Source organism: Psammomys obesus, unplaced genomic scaffold (genome assembly GCF_907164565.1).
Source record: "Psammomys obesus unplaced genomic scaffold, mPsaObe1.curated_primary_1811, whole genome shotgun sequence".
In the NCBI taxonomy this organism is placed as follows: Eukaryota; Metazoa; Chordata; class Mammalia; order Rodentia; family Muridae; genus Psammomys; species Psammomys obesus.
Window position 1 is genome coordinate 4,668,882 of NW_026596166.1, and position 6,000 is coordinate 4,674,881.

Genomic DNA, 6,000 nt, shown 5'->3' on the forward strand with positions numbered 1-6,000 from the left:
ATCGTCTAGGTCTGTGTGATCTGACTGGAATACAAACACGAGTCTAACCCAGGAGACAGAGGCAAGCAGATCTGAGTTCTAGGCCTGCCTGTTATAGAACAAATTTCAAGTAAGGAAAAGCTTAGATCCAGGCATGGTAGTGCATGCCTTTAATATCAAAACATGAAGGTAAAGTTAGTTTGTAGAAGGAAGCATCGTGTTTGAAAGTGGTGTCTAATTCAGTGGCAGAAGAAGTGATGAATCAGAGAAAGAGTTGACAGAGTAGGATATGCTCAAATCTTATGAGAGAGGAAAGGGAAGCTACTTAAAGGGCAGTGAAAGAGAGATGGCAGTTTCACCTGGACAGTAAGAGAAGATGGGTTGCAGACAGAGAATTCAGGTGAAGCTAGAATGAGCCAGAGAATGAAGAAAAATCCAGGTGATTAGATTAGAGAAATTTGCTTGAATTAGTTGGAGGCCAAGCAGAGCAATTCAGGGTGCTGAGAGAAAAGCCAGATTGAGTGAGTCAGTTGGGAGAGAATTTTGAGCCATAACAGCTGAGTTGAACCAGCCAGCCCAGAGCTCAGTAAGAAGAAAGGGTGAGCTTATTCAGCAGTAAGTCTCAGAGGCTGAACACGTTCTAGGCCTAGGTTAGATTGTACGGAGGTTGAAAGCTTTCAGGACTAGGCCTTGGTTAGCAGAAGGAGGGTTGGTTAGCAGGAGGCAGTAAACCTCCTTCTGCAACAATTGAACCAGACAAAAAAAAAAGTTCCTCTTATGTGTTCATTTTCTGCCAAGACTTTTGGTTCTTCGTTGCTGTCTCATCTACCAATAGCTCAGTCCCAGATTCCACTTAGGAAGACACAGCTGTAGCTCTGAGGGACTGGGGTCATAGGTCAGCTGGTACAGTGCTTGCCTTACCTGTGTGAGGCCAAGATTCGATACCCAGGCCCACAAAAAGTGTGTATGTGTATATATTGTCACATACTTCTATGTGTATTTTGTATTTCTTTTGATTTTATCTTGTGTCATTTTAAAGGCGCATTTATTTGAGCCCGAGGCTCAGTGGTGCACATCAGTAATGGCAGAGGCAGGTGTGGTAGACCAGGCCTTTTCATTTTATTTACCCCAAACATTTTAAAAGTATGTTTGCCTCCATGTGGGAAAGGTACATACTTTTAATCCCAATATCAGGGGGCTGAGAAATGACAGTTGAATTTGAGGGTTACAGGAGACCTTGTCTCAAAAAAAAAAAGCAAAACAAATCCAAACAATAAATAAACAAAAATAAGGATGAGGGAGATGAGTCAATTGGTCACGCGTTTGTCTTGCAAGCACGAAGATCCCTAAAACCGCTTTAAAAAGCCAAGCACTGTGGTGTGCACCTATAATCTTAATGCCAGGAGGCAGGGGCAGGAGGGGCCCTTGGGTTTGCCAGCCCAACCGGTGAGATCCAGGTTCAGTGAGAGACCTTTCAAAGATTAAAGTGGAGGGGCCAGTGAGACGGCTCGGCCAGCATAGGCACCTAACTATGCAAGCCTGCCGGTTAAAGCTTGATCTCCAGAGTCCACGTGCGTTAGTTGCTTTTTTGTGACTGACCAAAAGCAGCTTAAGAATTTAGTTTACAGTGTTCAGAGGGCTAGATGTCCGCAGTGACGGGGAAGGCATTGCGGCAGGAGTGGGAAGCTGAGAGACCGCATCTCGACAGCGTGCGGGAAGCAGACATCAAACAAAGTGGGGAGAGGCTGTAAACTCTCAAGGCCCCACCCCAGTGACGTACTTCCTCCAGCAAGGCTCTACCCCCGAAAGGATCTAAAACCAACCCTGAAAACACCACCAGTGGGGACCAAGTGTTCAGCTACATGAGCCTTAGGGGTCATTTCTCATTCAAACCAGGTAAAGACGGAGAGGAAGAGGCTTCACAGAGTTGCCCTCTGACCTCTACACATACAAATGTTATGTTGCGCTCCAGCCCCCCCCCGCCCCATTAGGAATAACAATGATAGAGATTTAAAATGTAAAATGAAGAACGCTGAGGTGAGAAAGGCAGCTAACATTGACTTTTGTTCTCTACACACACACACACACACACACACACACACACACACACACACACACAGCAGCAGCATATAAGTTGTCGTAGTTTGCTTTCTATTGCTGTGATAGAGACAACATGACCAAAAGCAACTTGGGGAGGAAAGGGTTTATTTCCGTATAGAGATTACAAATTGACCGTAAAGGGAAGTCAAGGCAGTGACTTGAAGGCAAGCACCGAAGAAGCATTTTCTCAGCTGAGGTTTCCTCTTCCTAGGTGACCCTAGTTTGTGTCAAGTTGACAAAACAAAAACAACAGCAACAACAAAACAAAACTAATCAACACATAAGTTTTTCCTGTTGTCATTGTAAGTAATAACACAGTAATAGGTTTTCAACACATTAGTGTGAGTCTGAGTTAATAAAATATAACCTACTTATTATGTTTGGTAAGGAGTTAGGAAGGAAGGAGTTTTCCCGAGAGAATAGGGTTTTTTTGTTTTGTTTTAAGATTTACTCGTTGTTTAAACAGCGTTCTGCCTGCCTGTGTGCCTGCAGGCCAGAAGAGGACACCAAGTGGGTGCTGAGAATTGAACTCAGGACCTTCAGAAGAGCAGCCAGTGCTCTTAAACCTCTGAACTATCTCTCCAGCCCCGATCAGATTTTTCTATCGTGTAGGGATGGAGTCCTCATTGGTCTTTGAACTGAAGTGACTAAAGCAAAGGCAGGCTTGGGATGAGGAGACGGAGGAGCAGAGAGCTGAAGAGAGCCGAGGAAGGAATGCTTGTATGAAGGAGCCCAGTAGAGATCACAGTTCTGCCTTCAGGACCACCCCTCCCCACCGCACAGGCTGTGTCACACGCTGCAGTAACAGGGAGGTGGGGACAACCTGTGGCCTCATTCTTCTCTACAGTATGTCTTAACGGTGACGGTGACGCTTGAGAGCGTTGGGGGTTTGTTGAGCTGGACTCAGATGCAATTACTGTCAGTGGTAGTGGCAAGTTTGGTGTGTGTGTATTCGCCGTGGTATATGTAAGGCAACATTCTACTGGCTGACCACGGTCCCCAGCCTATTTGCCATTGTTTAAGATAGACTCGAACTATGTAGCTCAAGCTGGCCTTGAACTTGTGATCCCCCTGCTTCAGTTCCTGAGTGCTAGAGTCAGTTCTCTTCTTCCACCCTGTGGGTCCTAGGGATGCCCTTCAGCTTGTGGAGCTTGGCTGCAAATGCCTTCATCTGGTGAGCCATCTTTCTGAGCCCTGAAAAGCTTTGAAACCGAACTGTCAAGAAAGAAAGGTTTCAGGTACCTTGCTTAAAGAAAATATGTAAATTATCTCCAAGAATTTCAAAGATTTTCTTCGGTTGCTTGCTTTGAGATGGAGTCTCACTATGTCGCCCTGGCTAGCCTTGAACTTGTGGGCTTAACTGAGTCTCCTTTGTAGGTTACCAAGTAGCTCAGGCTACAGCCATGGGCCCCAGTGCCCCGCTCACTACACACTCATGCCTGGCTTTCAAAGAATTATTTGTTTGAAGCTACCCTCTGTGTACATATAAGCATCTAAATATTCTTTAGGATCATTTTGTCATGATTTTAGATACTATATACATTAAAGAAAGAACATTCCATCCAGGCAAGGTGATGTGCACCTATGGGCTCAGGGCTCATGAAGCCTCCACAGGAGCCTTACTTCAGAGGCTGGCCTGGTCTCCATAAGGCTTAGAGGTGTAACTCGGTGGTGAGAAGCCTGCCTAGCAATGGGCAAGTCTCTGGGTTTGATCTCCAGCTACACCCCCTCCCCCAAAGACTCTGTAGCTCCTATTCTAATCTAACAGAAATTACAAAGTCAAAGCCAGGGAAATGCCAAAGACAGGCAAAGGCCTGTCTCCAAGACTGACAACCTCAGTTTAGTCCCCAGAATACACATGGCGGGAGGGGAGCAAACTTCAGCAGGTTGACCTCTGACCTCTGCATGTGTGCTGCCATGACATGTAACACACACACACACACACACGCGCACACACACAAGCTAGGCATGGTTGCACACTCCTATGGAGCTAGTACTCAGGAACTTGAGCAAATATGACGTTAAGTTTGAGATCAGCCTGGGTGGCCTAATGAGACCTTGTCTCAAAGATAAAAATTTGGTGATAGTTCTTATTATATGGTATTCTCATGTTAACATTACAAACGGAAGTTTAGCGATTTCAACAAGATACCTGATCCTCAGCATGAGTCATCTCCACCTTCCCCGGCAGCCTACCATTAAGTCCCTTGGGGACCCAATTGTCTTGAAAAGGTAGTTTTCCTCTTCACAGCATGTGTTTTGGTTGTTTGGTTATAATTAAACTTATCTCTCTTCATAACATGCAAAAATAATTGCAATGTGTTTTCTGTCCTATAATGGAGAAACAGGTGCAAGAGATCTGTATTTGGCTAGGGCCAAATTTAGAAGGAACAAATATCAGCCCTTTCAGCTGGTGGTTGTGTGGACTAGTTTAAGGAGTGTGGTATTGAGCTAAAACTCTAGCAGAGGTGGGCTGCAGTGGCAGAGTTAGGAAGTCACTGAACATATGGAGTTGGATATGGTAAGCAGGATACAAATTCAATGTATTTTAAAGATTTATCTTTAATTTATCTGCATGAGTGTTTGCCTCATATATACGGCCAAAAGAGGATATCAGATTCTCTGGAACCAGAGTTACAGATAGTTGTGAGCCAAGTCACCATGTGGGTGCTGAGTGCTAGAGATGGGACCTGGGTCTTTTGGAAGATCAGTGGGTGCTTTTAACCTGTGTGAGAGGAGGAGGACTTCCTGAATAAAGCAGGCAACTACACTGAGCACAAGGCCGGCCGACGAGAGGAGACTGTGGAGCTCGTCCAGCCTGTCTCTAACGTGAAACAGCTCCAGGTGTCCCCATCCTCATGCTCACTTTCGGCCTCCCAGGAAGACCATCACCACAGCTGCCCGTTGCAGTTGCTGCCTGCAGCACAATTCCGCGAGGAAGTGCGAAGGGCCCTGAGGGTCACCCTTCCTTCACCTGTGTCTACATTTGAAGCCTCACTCCCCCGGGGCAGGGGGTGATAAAATCCTGGAGTCTGGCGCTTGCTTTTCCTTTAGCCCCATGAACTTGGTGTCCTTCCTTCACAAGGGCCGCAAGATCATGCAACAGTGATACTCAGACTTGGCGATAAGAAACCCCACCACAGACTGGGACTGGATGAGGTGCCCGTTCCAGCTGCTTCTACTAATGCAGGCCCTGCCTAGTTGTGAAACTTCACAGACCGCATAGGCATTCAAATGACGTGTGTATTTTATTTACTAGCAAACAGATGTTGGGCCAAGCACCTCTAGAGGTGACTGACCTACAGAAAAGCTGGGGTCAGATGGCTACTACCTCGGCACTGGGGGAGGAGCTAGCGGCTCTCTGTAGGACCTCTCCATAACAGAGCAGCTTCTCAGGCAGGGAACACCCAGAAGGATGAAGCTGCAGGTGCTAGTTTTTGCACACACTGGTCAGTTCTTCATAAAACCCTCCTGCCTAGAAGGAGGAAGGCTTTGCCTTTCTGAACCTGGGATGCTGGGACTGTAAGGGGTGTGTTAGGTGGGGGACAGGGCTCTTGTCAAAGGACACACACTCAGAACTTTCGTAGCTCAAGACATCGCTTGTTTCCTATAGTCAAGCAAGTATTGAAGAGAAACACAAAGAAACTATAAAACACACATTGCCAGTCTCTGTCAAATACAGCAGGAAGGAGATCCAGATGGGCCCGGGTGTCTGGGAGCCCTTGGGGCAGATCTGGAACTAGAGTTACAGACAGTTGTGAGATAGCGTGTGGATACTGGGAATTGAATTTGGGTCCTCTGGAAGCACGACCAGTGCTCTTGACTGAAGGGCCATCTCTTTCTTTCATCACACAGCTAGCCTTTTCTTCTTCTCCTTCTTCTTCTTCTTCTTCTTCTTCTTCTTCTTCTTCTTCTTCTTCT

General features: G+C 46.4%; 1 protein-coding gene across 9 annotated transcripts in view; it reads left to right on the top strand.

Annotated features, from left to right (window-relative positions):
- Positions 1-6,000, top strand: part of LOC129667689 (coiled-coil domain-containing protein 170-like) — a 42,833-nt gene that overhangs the window by 16,117 nt on the left and 20,716 nt on the right. The window lies entirely within an intron of this gene.